Genomic DNA, 16,614 nt, shown 5'->3' on the forward strand with positions numbered 1-16,614 from the left:
CACAACACAAAGAATTACTTCTATTTTTTCTAATGAATATCATTAGAAAAAATGACTAGATTGTCATGAGATTATCACTAGTACATTTCTTGTACTTTTCTGGAATATACATCACTTTACATCCTTAAGTCTTATGATATAAGATATAATTGAAACGGTGAGATGAAGTGATTCTTACAATATGGCAAACTAATAGAATAAACAAAGACAAAAGTAGGTAAGATGGAACAAAATGTGGAAATAAGAAGAATGAGTTTTCAAGTTAAATGTACTTTCACATTGTGAAAAAATTTTAAAGCAAAAAACTTGACTTGAAACACAAGTTGCTGTGTGAAAAATCAACACAGTAAGAGGAACTAATGACCTGAACAGCCAAAGTGGAAGACTGAATTTTATCTGTATGGAATGTGAAAATATTTATATATAGTAGGGTGTTTCCAAATGTTGCACTACTGTGTCATACAACTAAATGTACACAATCTAATTTTCATACAAGTATATAACAAATAACACAGCAGTTATTCATGAAGTGCTTTACAAAAACTAACAACTGAGGGCCAGCCACTGCCGAGTAAAACAGATTACTTGGCATATCTTGCATCTTATATATCCAATAATTCCGCTTACACATTCTAATACAGTGCCTATTTTTCACTACAATATCACATTATTGATTCCAGGTTCTGCAGAATTGCTACGCAGCCAGTTACAACCCCATGGTCTGTTTTAGTCTACAGAGAGCAGCTGGCTGATAAAGATACAACCTTCTGCTCTGTCCTGTCTGGGAACCTGACTGTTCTACAGGTAACGAGACTTTGCTCTCATCTTCCCTGAATTGCCTTAAAAAAAAAAAAGAAAAGAAAAAAAAGTATTACTTTGTCAAGATCACACTGAATTCTAATTCTACTTCTAAAATGTTTGCAGTCTCCTCCAACCCTGCTTTACAGCATCTACAAATTTAATAAGTGTACTGCTTATTCAATCATCCGCATCATTAATGAAAATATTGAAAGATACAGGAACAGCATCATGGACTGTGGGCAATGGCCAAGTAGGCAGCATGTCAATGTTTTTTCTAAGACCAACCCCTACTTTGGTCTGTAGCTTATTAATGGGATTCTTTTTCCAAATGTCACAAATGATAGCACACCAACATGGTTAACAGTTTCCTAACTAAGGAGGCCTTGGTTTTGTTTTTAGTCTTAAAAATCTATTAAACTCTCTATTCTACTTATATGACTTTATTCACTCACTCACAGAAAAGCATACAAAACTTTCAAAAGATAAAATGTATTTGTGTAGTTTCCCACATTTACAGTAAGTATTTTGGTATTAATGTACACATGTGTATAAAGTACTACCCATAAGTCCTAAGCTTCATGGTTTTTCTTTTTGCTGTGGTATTGTTATATCTAGCAGCTTGTTTGGGGATGACAGAAAACACACAGCTCTGCATTTACCTTCACAGCAGCTGTTAATTCAATCTTTCCTGTTCTATAAAATCAAATAAAGAGGTAGCCACACAGTAACAATTTAGCAAGAGCATGACTTAAAGCAACAGTGAGCAGACGGCTATCTAGCAATACTAACAAAATTTGTCTTGTTTATACATTTTAAATATGCAAAATTGACAAACCAGGCATGCAATCTGTGTGCACAGAGGTCTGCAGGCATCGCTGTGAGTCTCCACTCTGTCTGTACTCCCATTTGGTTCTCCACCAACCGGTTGGCTTCCGCCTTGCTGGATGCGGTTTGACAACAGCCAAACAGACCTAATGACTTGCTGCCACAGGAAAGGACAATCCCGTTTGTCCTCCTCCCTTTCCCAGAGCAAAAATTTCAATTTTTTCTGTTAATTTACCTCACTGAACCAGTTCACATGCGGGTGGGGGGAAGATGAGAGAGTCTCTGTACAGGGAGAGCCACAGACTCACGACCAGGAGTGAAAGTAAGGAATTAGCCCTTGCAGCTCTCGCTAATCAGCTTAGCTTTACTGTCAAACCATACACTAAAGTTCAGCTCCTTTACACTGCTCCACATAAAACCCCGTACCTCATCCCCTGTGGCTTAATCTTCAAAAACAGTGACTTCACATATTTTTTTTTTCTTTTGTTTACAGTGCCTCACACAAGGGATTCTTAATCTCAGTGGAAATTCTGGACATAGCTACAGTCCAAATAAGTAATACATGATAGCAAGTAAAGACCTGAAAAACTTTACTTGCTACTTTACTATCTTTCTCAAAGCATAAGAAAAAAAAAAATCACTAACTGTATTATTTTGGTTAGTTTGATAAAATAATTTACAACCAAAGACAACAAAAAAGCACATGAATAGGAAGGTGAATTGACACAGTATCATCGACAAATGCTCAAACTCAAAGGGGCCGCAAAGGTAACAGAAAATTCACCTACTTGCTCAGCACTAAACCAATCCTCTCAGGAATGACTTCATACTATAGTTTCTTAAAAGTAGCTCCTTCTGCTTTTTGAATGCAATAAACAATACAAGAATATAAAAATTTTGCAAGGTAAGGTAACTTCACTATGCCAGTAGGAATACAGCTATTAAATTAAATTTGACTTCATGTCAGATTTACCATCAAATCTACAAGACTGTTATTCACATTTTTAGGCAGTCACCAACATCCATTCTTCACTGTGCCCCCATTAATACTCCCTAGTTCTCTGCAGCAGCAGATGTGATGATGATCCCTTTGCCTCACATTTGTCTTTGCAAGACCCAAAATGAAATAAGGAAGTGAGTAGAGAAAGCCAGGCCAGAACATTAAATCATATCACACATTCAGAAAATATAAAAGTTATTTTTGTAAGGCTATTACCATTCACAGAGTAACACTCCACAGAGATGCAAGAATCACTTTCTCTGCAAACTTCTATACATGATCAGTGAGAAATTGTCTGAGTAGAGGCAGGAAGGTTTTTTTGGAAAAAAAAAAAAAATCAAGCAGGATATTTAAAAGAGCAAAAATCTGTACTCCTAATAACTTTCAGCCACTTCTTCAAACACCAATCAGCTCATCATCCCATTTGAATTACTACACAGGAAAAGTACATTAAAACAAACAAAAAAAAAGGATCAGACAGCTGAGCTGGAAACTGTATCATCTTGTAGACTTTTTTCACTATGAAGCTATATAGGTTCCCTAATTGCTAGTGCTATGTTGATCCAAGAAGCTACATGAAGCATATTAGTCTTTAAATTAATGACTAGATTACAGTTATTTGGGAATACCACCCACATCTGTCACAGATTTAATCCTCCTGCAACAATGGCATTCTGAAATTTTGAAAAGAAAGGAAAATTTCCAAACAAAAAACAAAACAGACAAATAAGGTAACAAATTATAGACCCAAAGACTAAAAACCAAGGTTTCAAGATAAACAAAATGCCAAAGGTGGGGATTTTTGTTGCCTTTCAACTATTACGTGTTAGCAAGGTGACTAAAATAGAAAAAGCTCACACAGCAGTTGAGATAATATCCATATAACTTGAAATACATAATATATGTCAGAGAGAGAGGAGAAAAAGAAAAAAAGCAAACATTTCCAACCTAGTAAATTGTTTAAGCTGCTATAGCAAAGGACAGGTAACTAATAAAAAAACCATGTGATCTGTGAGGCCATCTATGTGCATGATAGATCTCACACCAGAACAGTAACCCACACCTTATGACACTGCTCTGTAATAACACATGAGGATTCAGTCAAGGATTAAAGGCATCTATAATTTAGGTTTCCAAATACAGCTATCTGGATATAAGCAAGGTGTCTAAACTGGAGTCAAAGGAAATACAGTATAGGATCCAGTAGTCCATTTGACTAGTTTACTAGTGTTATTTCAGATGCGTTAAGATATCCCATCTGGATACCCCATCAGCTGCTCCTTCAGCAGAGCAGAAGTCTCTCAAAAGACCTATGTCACATTTGACACTGCATGTGGCATCTGGTTCAGATAAACCAGGATATCTGAAATGGCACTAATGTATGTGTTTAAACAAAATGCATTATGTCACTAGTCAATACAGTCAGTGGACCTCAGAGTTATTCAAGGTGATCAACAAGTAGGCATCTATTTTAGAGTCAGCTAAATCACTCAGCTGAGTGGCAGTTGAAGACTGGACAGGATAACTTACAATGTCGCAAACAGCACTAGTACAGGCAACTGAATCCTGCTCAAAGTCCACTGTCAAACCGGTCTTTGACAAATAAGCAATCACAGATCTTATTAAAACTGACAGAACATGATTACAGAAGCAAACAAACACCCTTGAGAAGTACTGCAGACAGAAGAAAAGTGCCACACCTAATGTATTTGCCTAAGACTGGTTGTCTTCTAAGGAATGATGGAAAATGGAGAAGCTATGACACTGACTATAATCGTGCACTTCTGCATGTACGACAGTCTGAAAACCTGTAACAACACAAACTTGGTAGGAAGTGGAACATATTGACACCAAGAAATATAACTCTTGCTTCTGTGGCAACTGTGAAGCTGAAATTAAAATTCTGAGGAAGGAACATCTCAGGTCACACTACATCTTTTTGCATACAATGAAACAGAATAACCCCAGGGAATAGATGCAGTTAATTTTCTTCCCTAACAGGAGGATTATAGTCTGGTCCTGTGTATGCTGGACAGCCACTTGGATCAAGTGGGAACTTCAATGGCAGGTATGTAACAGAGCTCCTAAGTGGAGAAACTGAATTTATATTCATGTGGAACCATGATGGAAAAAAAGTTCACTATTCTCACAAAGCATCTCACTGATATCAAAAATTACTGAAACAAAGGCAGAAACAAACAAAAAATGGACTTCAGAAAATTCTTTAGAGAAGATAGTCTGTGACCAGAGCAAACACTTCTTCTGGACAGCTAATTGGCATTTAGGCAGATTGAGATGGTTAATTACAAAACTCCTATTTGAAATTACAAGGGAGATAATGAGATTACCTACAACTTTGAGATTTCAATGCCAGCAGAAAACTAAAAGATAACAGAAGTCAACAGATTGCATCAGAAATTGAGCCAGTTAGGCATTTCAACACTTTTCAACACGTTTATAACCCACAGCCCAAAGGGGAAAGATTAGGCTGTTTCATATAAACAGCCACGATGTTACAGAGCAAAACTCATCAGAAAGATTGTTTAGCTCTATTTATTGCTGTCTAGAAAGTAAAGGTGATGATCAAGAAAGAGGAAGTTTCCAACAGCCAATATGACCTAACCCAGCTCTCATGCTACCACAAAATTCATGTCCAGAAAAGAAATTGAACCATCCAGGCAGGACATCAGTTCAGGCACAACCATCAATTTGACCCAGCCAGGATACCTTGCATTACTGTGAAGAGAAGAAAAGGTGAGACTCCTTCATGAAACAGCAAGACAATTAGAGATTTCTTTGTGGAAGGCCTTCCACATCCAAAATCCATCAGTGTTTGAGGTATATCCAATAAACTAGTTTACAGATGCTTAATACAGACTTACAGATCAGTGACAGGAAGTCACAAGCACTCCACAAAACCAGAGGATAATATCCTTTTTTGTATTAGTCTACTATAACGGGGAGCAACTACTAATCCAAGAGACAAAAGCTAGCTGTCAGAAATCCAGTAACATGGATTCTTTACTACCATGATCTAACAGTCGTGGTAAAGAAGAGATCTAAACCTTCTTTCTACGACTTCTTGAAAAATTGGAAAAGGTGTCACATTTTGCTCATAAAACAAAGGAAAGTCGCAAATCACTCATTTTTAAGGAAACAGCTCAATTAAATTCTAGTCATGTCTTTTTGGTGACATACATGTTTTAAGGTTAGTTCCTGTCTCACTTAAATTAAAGGTTCTGTGAATTAATTCATAAGCAGATCTGATGCCAGATGAGTCACCTCAAGAATTTGAATCCAAAATTGCAAATGCAGATTTGCATGCAGTAGTCATGCAAAATTCCAGGGACCCACAAAACTTGTATCTACCCAGACACTCTATGATATGCAGTTATAACTGTAAGTTTTTAAAAAGATGACCACATCTGGTTTCACAATCTTTGGAGAAGGGAGAGTAGAAAAATCTTCAAGAGAAATTCTATGCAACACTGACACAAAGAAATGTTGAATTTCTACAGTCACCTCAAAACTTATCCATACAGAACATGTTAGAAAGGTTCAAGGAGATAACTAATTAACTCAGTGGCTCCAGAAATTGCAAACAAAGCAGCTGAAGCTGAAAAAACACAGAAGGATTGAGTTCTTTACTTTCTGGGATAGGTCATTCAAGTGCAACCATTTAAATACCCCAGTGAGACGTCAGGTGTAACTCAAAGAAAGGGTTATACCAAAATGCGCTGCCTTTGCATACAGAGGTCATCACATCATCTTACCAAAGATGACGGGCAGGTAAACCACATCGCCTTAGGTCAAACAAAAATAAGTTACTAAGCTCTTTCATGAAAGAAAATAGATGAAAAGAAGGGAAGCTTAAGCCACTACTTTAACAATCAGTCAGCAGCTTAAAAGTACAGAAGGAGATTAAGTAGGTAAATGAGAAAAACATGACTCAGGCTTGACACACTGCCACTACAGAATTGTTTCCATCAAAGCTGTAACTGGTTCCTTATTGGGATATCACTGTCTAATCGGCACTCCTTCAAAGAGTCCAGATTCTTATTCAACTGATTTTAAAAAATTTCTGTGATATATATTTCTAAAAGTAATTATTGAAGCCTACTAAAATTTATGATGGTAATTAGTAGTTATAAAATCTCAAATAAGGAAATGAGTTTTGATCAACTTCAAATTACAAAATATTTCTCAGATTATTCTAAATAAAACATCCCTACAACTGTTATATTGCTCTGAAGTAGGCAAAAAATATTTCTCTACTAAAACTTTATTCCCTAACTAGAAATTGCATATTGTTAACGGATTCAGAAAATGATCTAGGTTTTCATTGGCTGCCTGTGACAAACTGCTTTCCAGATCACTTCAAGTAAGATAGCTTAGTGTAGTAGAAACATGTCTTTTTTTTTTTCTTTAATCTTGCAGAAAGTTGCAGTTCTTGCTACCTGCTCTCCCCACCCTACAAACTTTCCCCTATTATCAACAGCTGAAGAGTATCAGAGAAGGATGTTTCATTGGACAAAGTGGCAGATATTGTGCTTTACTGTTTGTTAGAAGCAGATAAAATTCTATGTTTTGTGTTTCTCTTTTTATTTTCCACCATTCTATTTAAACAAAACCAGTATTTTACAGCTAGAATTAGGAATGGCCAATCAATGACTTTTAAGTCTCCTACAGCTTCCCAAAAGTTGCAGCTCCCAGACACAATCTGGGCCAAACTGCCATCTCCTGTTCATGAAACACTTCTGGAGTTCTCCTTCCCTCAGCATGTTCCCACATGTGTTTTGTGACATTTGTATACATGATGATTTTGATATACAGCTCCTAAGACTAGTTCCCTATTCACCAGGGGCTGGAACAGGATCATTGTTCACAGGTGTAGAGCACCGGCCACATCAGGAGATCTGGAACAAGTTCAGAGAAAAAGTCTTCTTTCTATTTCAAGTACAGTTGATGAATAAAGACAAAAATAATTACTGGGACTCATTTTGGATGTATCAGATTTTCTTGCTGAAGAAAAGCATGAAATCCAAGTTTTCAATTGGAGAAAATGAATAGCTTAGAAACACTAAGTTTGGCGGCAAAGCCATGAACCTTTGAAAAAGAGATGATACAAACTCAGCTCAGTAACAATGAAAAAGAGTACAAAGATTAAGGAAGTGAACAAGTCATTTGTAGCCAGTCATGACGTGGTGCCAGTAACACTAAGCTCCTGCAAACAAGATGGGAAGAGACACGCATCTGGACGAGTTAAGAGAAAGCCAAAGGGAGCAGAACTCACTGATATAACCGTATGCAGCAACCAGCTATCAATACAGACTCTTCAAGCATCCTGAGAATGCAAAGAATCATCATCAACAACTCAGCAAAGGACACAAGTATAGCAACGGTGTACTGATTCCTTGTAGCAAAACCATGTTTTGGATAGAAATTGTGAAGTTGTGTGAGGAAAATATTCAAATGAATGACTTCTCCTCATAAGAAACTGCATACTACAGAAGATTTTGATGCTCTTGGAAGGAAAAAAAAATCCTAGTGATATACGTAGAGATCTCTTCAGTTGATGGAGTTAGCAAAGGCACAAAACACTGAAGAAAAACTGTTGAATACATGATCAGTGTTAAGCTGAACATTACAAACTTGCTGAACATTCAGCACGCACATTCCTCTGCGGCACAGAGACTACATAAAGCTAGCAGGATGGCAAAAGGTTAATCCCTGTAGTTGAATCAGTAAGGAGGATATTACACTAACAAAGAACAACAGAAAGGAAGAGCGCTAATAAAAAGAGATTGGGTTCAAATTCAGCATGCTGTGACTACACAGAACCAGCATGGCAAAAATAGGAGACTTCTTCCTCCAGCTGCTTACGTACTAATCATTAGGAGTACAAAGTAGGATAGAGAACAAGATAACAAATATGACAAAATCCTCTCAATCCATGTAGTCGATGGTTCAAAATAACTTGCTTCCCTAGACCCAAGGAAGTTATAAGCATAACTGATACATGAAAAAATATAAACAGTGAACTAAAATTTAGAATTCTCTTAAGTACTTTTAAATGGATAAAGAGTCAGAAATAAGATAGAGAACAATCTTGGGTGAAAGCGCAACCTGATTCAGTGATAGCATGAAATAATTCAAAATAAAAGAAATCAGCATCTAGAAAAAAATAAAAAAGAAATTGAAATAAATAAGATTTCATGGAGTGGAGAAAACTCTACGGGAAACTAAAGACACCATGGGAAAACTCTAATCTATAGACTATCAGAAAAAGTTTAAGTATATGAGGAACAATAAAAACATTAGCAACAGCATAGGCCCATGACTAGATGGAGATAGAATGGACAAACAGATAAAATCATACTTGGAGTTGCCCTTCAGAGGAATGTCTTTCTCACCACTTACTGTACTTTCAGGAATCCGGAACCCTTTATCTCACTATGGTAAAGTTAACCTCTGTGATTTCCCCTGGAATCACCCTAAATCAGAGTGAAAGAACAGGCTTACTTTTAAACTTCCATGGAGCTAACACTCCTGTTCATTACTGAGCTAAGATGCCTGTTCCTTACCTTCAAAAACGCAATCGAATAAACAAAAACAGTTCAAAGAGGAAGCAGAACGCAGCTTTCTAAGATCTCCAAGAAAACACATGCTATTTGGCTACATATAGGTGTCAAATGGAGTCTTACCGCCTGCCAATACGGATGCCCCTCATTAATGATGGGAAGGAGTACTCTCTCAGCTCAAAAGCCACCCAACATCTAGGTTGTGATGTGACACACATCAGAAGTTTAGGTAGAAGTTACTGACCTCAGCACTGTGGAGAAGAGGTCTGCAATCCAGCACAATGGCTAAGACATCATATTTGAAAAGCAGAGTAGGTCCTGGCACTAAAACTGCCCTGGCTAAACTAGTTCAACTGTAGTGCTCTGTCCTGCCCTATCTTTCCAAGGACCTTCTGTGAGAGTGAAATGAAGACAAGATGCACAAATAGTAATAAAAGGTTGGCTGCCAAAACTGAAAAAGGGAGGAAGCTGAGAATAATCTGGGCCATTTGGTACATTTGTTTTGATGGCCACTACGTCTCCCTTACTTCTGATAGCTATGAGGCGTCTTAGCAGAGGTAAAGGGTACAGAGCAGTATTTGCAGTGACACCAAATAAAGCATTTTCTTTTTCATGCTACATGTAAAGATTCACAGTGAGCACAGAGTTGCCTTAAAAGCTTTGAAAACATTCAAAGTACTATCACGAACAAAATACTTTTAAAGCCAGAATAGGTAAGTCATTGCTTCCATATCTTAAAATGCTGAAAGTCTGACATAAGCTACGGCATTAAAGGTCAGTTTCCCCAGCTACAGCAGTAGTTCACTCTCATGCCTACTTGTAATGAAGATGGCTGTTGCAAAGTATCAAGGAGCTCTCACCACAGTGGGATTTGAAGAACATCAGAAAAAAGCAAGCTTCCTGAGAAAGTCAAGTATAGTTTTAGAGTCACATGAAAAAGACCACTGACAAAGGGGCCTCCAAAGCCACCTGCTCTGGCGACCTGCCACTCACAATAATGTGTGGGAGAGGACAGTAATATAACAGCCGAAGAAAGTTGTGAGGTGAATTTTTCTCCTAAGACCTGGAAAATACCTATAGTTGCAAGCAAGTTTACATCCAGAATATCCTCATGAAGGACAAGTCCATCACCCCATAGAATTGGAATTCAGTTCTGACATCTTCAATGACTTTTACTTGCTTAAGGCTACGTCTAGGTGATGAAAACTGGTCTGCTGAAGAGGGGTGATGAAAAGATAGTGTGGCCATTCTCCCTACTGAAGAGGTCAAACCCCATGTCTACCCGTACGGTTTCAGCTAAGATAGCTGAGAGAAGTCTTGTGGAGAAACAAGGCTTTACTTGCCTTCTCATTCTGTTTCATGAGGGATAGCCAGCCTCAACTGCAATACAGAAGCTGAGACAACATCTATCTCATACAAGGCCATTCAGTGTGTTGGACTGAATTATAAAAAGGACAGAAGTGTTTTCAAGGAAATCTCTCTGGAGCCATTCTTGACATTCATTAAGATCCCCAGGCTTTAAACACTTACAGAAGGAGTATCTCTTGGGTTTATAATCTTCTCTTAAGCAAAATACACATTAGTGATGTCCATCTGACAGAGGAACATAGTTTATGGCCACAGATAGAACACAGCTTAAAGCAGGCAGGGTTAAGTATTGTCAGATACACAAGACTTCAACCAAAAGCAGAGAAAACAATTTTCACATTCTGGAAGGGAAAAGCCCTGCAATCCTGTTTACAGGAGTGAAGTACCACCAGAAAGAAAAGGGGGGGAAAAAAAAAAAAAAGACAAAAAGCACAGAATCATTTTTAACAAGAAGTTCTAGATGATTTCTTGTTCTTATGTTGCCTAGCAAAGTCAAGTTCCTACAGACTCTGTCATTTTAGTTATTTATTTGTATCAGTACAACTGGATATGCTACCCAGTTTCAACTCTACAATCTCACATTGGAGAACATTGGTTTCTTCCCTTCAAAAACTTAGCTGCTGCACGGATGTATTGGTGACATGGAAGAAGTCTTCTATCACTTACAGCCAGTCACTTATCTGAATAACTTCAGTTACTGGTATCAACCTGCCATGTTTAGTAGATTGAAATTTTCTTATGTTGTCTGACACTACTTTTTAAACTGAGTTTATTGTATAAAAAACTGGAAACCACAAATACATAACAGCTGCCAAGAATAACTAAGTATAGCAAGAGTAACTAAGAATAGCAATAATAATAAAAATTAATTGTTTCTTACAGAACTCTCATTGTTCCAACAGGTGACTATTTTCACTGCAAGAAGCTTTCCCAGGAAATCCAATCCCCTGCCCTCAGAAACTTTTTCTTCAATGTGGAGGCAAACAGCACTAATTCCCCTGTTCCTCAAGGCTGGCAAGTGGAGAAATTAGAAGCCTAACCAGTTTCAGTACTATCCTTTGGAACTTTTCAAGCAATGATGAGACTGTAAACATATCCTTTGAGTGTGTCATACTATGATAAACATTTTAGTAAGCTGTCTTTTTCCAGAAACTAAGGATAGCTGGTTAAACCACACGCACTGTAATACTTAGCCGCTGGCTTTCACTAGGGACTTCCCCAAACAGCAACTGAAATCTGTGCTCAAACACTGATTTCTAAATAGTCTAAAAAGATGACCCCCTCAATCATTTTAATGGAGACTAAATTGGAGGATTACAGGGATACAGAAATATACTTGATTCACAAAATATAATCATTTTTGTACTCAAAGAATGTGTTATTTACCATAAAAAACATTTTAAATTTCATATTTTGGTTTTATTTGGTTAAATATCAATAAATTTGTAACATACTAACGATATACTATACAGAAGCGTACTTGATTGAACCAGAGGAAAATATGAGCTACAACACAGGTGAGTACACTATAATCCTGGACTACAGATTTAAATCTTGGGAGGCATTCCAAATACTACCAGCTTAAAACAAACAAACAAACAAACAATAAACAGTTGCTGTTAGGGTGAAGTGCGAGCAAACTTTAACAGTTACAGACATACACGTGACTTTGGTATTACACTACCACAGATGGTCTTTCAAAATACATTTTTAGATTAGAAGTTGTGACAAGTGACTTTTTTTATTCTAAGTAGTTTCCAGAACAACGCATGACAAGACATCTTTCAGATTTTTATTGAACTCCTGATCTTCTAATATTAACACAAGCACTATTTCAGATAACACTGCTTGTGGTTGCGCTCTGACACAGAGCAGACCCAAGAAATCTCTAAAAGCACAGCCCTTGATTTTTAGTATCTATTAAGCACTTATTATACACAGGTTCCATTTTCTCTCTTCCCAGAGTCTGTCACACCTCCCACCACTCCTACTCCCCCCACTCTTGCACCAGACATCCGCTCCTCCCTGAATGGCACTGCCAACCTCATGTCCTGTACACCCCTCACCCATCCACAATAAACCTTGATTCCTCGAATCAAGACCTGAGTTTCTTACCTTCTTAAATTTGGCTCCTATTATAAAGGAGTATTTTACCTCTCCAAATCAAACCCCCTTCATTATGCTTCTGACCTCCTGTTTTTAGACACATGTGGTACCAGCTGATGAACAGCAACTAGGTGAGAAAAGAAGGGTGGCCAGGTCAGAACGACAGAGAGGGTCTCAGATACTTCTGACTTTTACGGGGGTGTAGTCGCAAGCGTAACACAGCAAAACCAGCAAAAGGAGCAGCTGAGAAGTGAGAACGCAAAAAAGGGTAGCGGGGATTCTAGATTTCCAATATGGGCTCTGACAACAGTACCTTTATAGGAGCTTTAAGAAAGACATTCTCTTTCTCTGCCTGTTTGGAAGAGAGAAAAAATTCAAGTCTTCCCCAAGAACTATTGTGAAAAATGAAGTCTGTAAGCAATTCAAAGATTAGAAATGCAAAACAAATGGTTCTGGCAAAACAAGATAGGACTAACTCTCAACTTATGGGTCTTCTCATTGCTGTTGCTGATATAAAATCAATATAACCAGGGAAAGAAGTGAAGCTTTGGTGGCTTATTAACAGAAGTTAGGTTGTTGTTACAGTTATCCTAAAAAAATATAGGCTTAGGTCCTTCTCCACCATGTCAGTTTGACTCATGTAAGCAAGTAAATATTTGAATAGAATAAATCTGTGCATGTGTGTGTATACATGTGTGTACACACACATGCATGTGTATGTGTGTGTGTGTATATATATATATAAATTTAGCACTAAAACATGGCACACTTTATAAGCCCCACTTTCCAATTGTATGATACTATAATAAGATGTATTTTTGGCTGAAGGATTGGACAGAACTGGCATGAGAGTTTTTCTTCTTTTCAAAGACCGGCAAATCAATAGCCACATATTTTGGCCAGGTCGAAACAAACTGTCTAGATAGAGCATAACAGGTACAGCTTTCCTAATGGTTGGAGAAGCAGTCTTGGAATCAGAAGATCTGGCTTGACTAGGGCCTTTTGTCTAACCTTCCCAAGGTCACTTTTCATGACACTTTACAGATAAAACACATAATATTTGATTCACTTCCCACATTTACACCAAAATAAACCAGGATTTCAGCAGATCTAAATTTATATACCTGTGTAGGAAAATCAGGCCCAATATTTGCTCCCAAGAAAGGGCTGAGTGAGCAATAAGTGCTGGTTTAAACTTGGTCAAGTCATTAAACACTTCTGATTAAGTTTTGCTGAACGTAAAATTACTAAATTATTTTACAAGCTACTTTCACAATGCAGTATAAAAGACTATTCCAATTCATTATTATTCTGACATTACTGTTGGTAGGCTAAGTAACTTAAGCTGACAAAAAGATGTATAAAGACTTTGACCTCCAGACCTCAATCTGAATTGAACCTGAACTGGGAACCGAACTGAACAATGTCACTGAAAAATTCTCTTTAAAAGAATAAAAATTCTGAATTGCCCCCTCCCCTCAGAAGCTAACTATGAACAAACAGGCAGTCTCAATCCTGTTCCCAGAAGACAGCAACAGGAAACTTAGCAAACACACACAAGAACAGAAATCTCTCTCTTCGGGAGTTCTTCTAGGGCAAAGCTAAGGTTCAGTGACTGGAAATCAGTACTGGAAATCTTACACTGCTGCTGGCTCCTTAGAAAAAAGATTTCATTCAGAAAGCTGTCAGCCTGGCACTGTTTATAGACAGTAATGTCACAACAAAACCTGTACAGAAGAGTCTTGCCTATATTTAGAAAATGGTTTAAATACATTAATACTATTACACTGGTCGTAGACTCCTAACCTGGAGTTACTACACAGCTCAAGAAGACTTTATTCTTGCACAGCTTGATGCCACTAGTAAGGTAAGTAAGACATAGCAATGTATGTTCACTTACACAAGCACAATGCAACTAAACCTAGTTGCACCAAAGGCACACTTGTACCCTGCAACATCAGGGTTATTCATGCACCTTCTTCAGGTACTGTTCAATACAGTGTTTAACACAAAGAACAGAGCTACAACAGTAATATTCCACCTACTCTTTTGCATAATATAAACTTTTATTTTTTAGTACCATAATACTTGAAAAAAGCACACTCCAAAGGGGGCCTTGGTATCGACATGTTTGTTGGCCAGATGGCAATGTTAGAAAGATGCACTTGAGGAATTTTTTTTTGCTTGGATACCACCGACTTTTAGGGTAGGACCCCGCAACATATCAGACAAACAGCTTTGCTGTTTCCCCCTGCTCCCAGCCTGTACCGGGCACCCAGGCTCCTCCAGGAGAGCTCGGCTATGACTTCTAGGCCTGGCTACAGCCAAGGTGAACTTTTAATCAGAGACCTAAACACCAGGAAAACACCAACCAATGTCTGGGTAACTCGGACTAGCTCATTTGGTAAAAATGTACTGTCTCTGGGCTTCAGCACATCTCAGAGACAACCCTGAAACCATCATGCCCCGTGAATGCCAGTTAACCACTTCACTGCCAACACTTCATGGCAGAAACACTGACATCCATTTTGGGAGCATGCGAGCATCATCCTGCTGGCAAAGTTTAGGATCCTGGACAAAGTTTGGGTAAAGTGCAAGACGAATAAAGTGATGGCAATAAATAAAAGGTAGAAAAATACAACTACCAAACTATCAGAGTCCACGTCGTTAACTGAACACGGGAATTTTGAAACGCATCACCACACGTCTGTTAGGCGCTAACTGCCACTTGCGCTCTTGGAAACCGGGGTGCCAAACCTGAGGGGGGCGGGGGGGGCGAGGAGCGCAGCGCGCAGGGGTGGGCGGCAGGCCGAGGGAAGGGAGGCGAGTTCAGGTCGCCTCCAACTACTTCCCAGGCGCGAGGCAGGCCCGGCGCAGGGCGCAGGGCGCCGCCGGCCGCCACCCCCGCGCCAGCGGCCGCCGCCGCCTCCGCGCCTGCCGGGGGCACCCGCGGCGCAGCCGCCTCGCCCGCCGCCGCAGCCCCCGGGCGGGGCGAGGAAACGGTCGTTCACCTGCGCCCCTCCCCGCCGCCGCCGCCACCCCATCCCCCCCGCGGGGACCCCGCGGCGGATGGCGGAGCCGCTGCCCCCCCCGCCGCCCCCTCCTCCATCCCCGCCGGGAGCTGGCGACAGCCGGGCGGGCTGGCGACAGCCGGGCGGGCGGCAGCGCCGTGGCGCAGAGGCGCCTTCCCGGCCCGGGGGGAAGGCGCCGAGGGGCCGGCGCGGCGCCCCACCGCCCCGCGGCCCGGGCCCCGCGGGACCGCCGCGCCGGCGGCAGGGGAGGGGGCGAGGGAGGAGGGGGAAGCGGGACGGCGGCTCGGACATCATGGCCGAAGCAGCCCCCTCCCCGCCGGCGCCGGCGGCTCGGCTCCCGCCGTCCCGCGCCCTCCCGCCGCCGCCGCGGGACGCCGGGCCGCCGCCGCGGGCTCCGTTACCTGGTTCCCGGGGACACTTTGGAGACGCCTCCAACATCGGCAAACACTAAAGAGAACTGACCCCGCCGCGGCCGCCGCCGGCCCCAACCACTCCGCCCCCCTCGCGCTCCCGCCGCCGCCGCGCCGCCGCGCCGCCGCCGCGCCGCCCGCCGCGCCGCGCCGCGCCGCCCGCCGGCCTCGTTCGCCGCCCCCGCCGGCCGGCGTCTCCAGCGGAGAGCTGCCCGCGCCGCGCCCGGGCCCGCGCTCCCCCCGCTCCCGCGGCGCGAATGGCCGCGTCCGCATCCCTTCCCCGGCCCGCGAGCCCGCGCGCAGCGCCCCCAGCGGCGGCTCCGCTCGCCTCGGCGCCGGGCTGCGCGGGGCGGCGGCGGCGGGCCGGGGCGCCGCGCTGCCCCGCTCGGCCCCGCGGCGGGGAGCGGCCCCGCGCCCGCCCCGCCCGCCGCAGGGCCGCCCCCGCCCCTGCCCCCGCCGGGCCCGGCCGCCGCCCCGGCGCCACCGGCCTG

At 41.3% G+C, this 16,614-nt stretch overlaps 1 protein-coding gene across 3 annotated transcripts in view; it reads right to left on the minus strand.

The window, feature by feature from the left end:
• The window catches only part of STAU2 (staufen double-stranded RNA binding protein 2), a 182,797-nt gene extending 166,602 nt beyond the window's left edge, over positions 1–16,195 (minus strand). For 2 of the 3 annotated variants that reach the window (XM_067290559.1, XM_067290558.1), the window contains exon 1: positions 16,115–16,195. The gene's annotated coding sequence lies outside the window, so the exon portion shown is untranslated. Of the gene's footprint in view, positions 1–1,636; positions 1,837–16,114 lie in introns of those variants that run through there. The other variant, XM_013942834.2, reaches the window with a different exon arrangement.
• Between the last annotated feature and the right edge of the window lie 419 nt (positions 16,196–16,614).

The sequence above is a fragment of the Apteryx mantelli genome, chromosome 2, assembly GCF_036417845.1.
Source record: "Apteryx mantelli isolate bAptMan1 chromosome 2, bAptMan1.hap1, whole genome shotgun sequence".
NCBI classification, from domain to species: Eukaryota; Metazoa; Chordata; class Aves; order Apterygiformes; family Apterygidae; genus Apteryx; species Apteryx mantelli.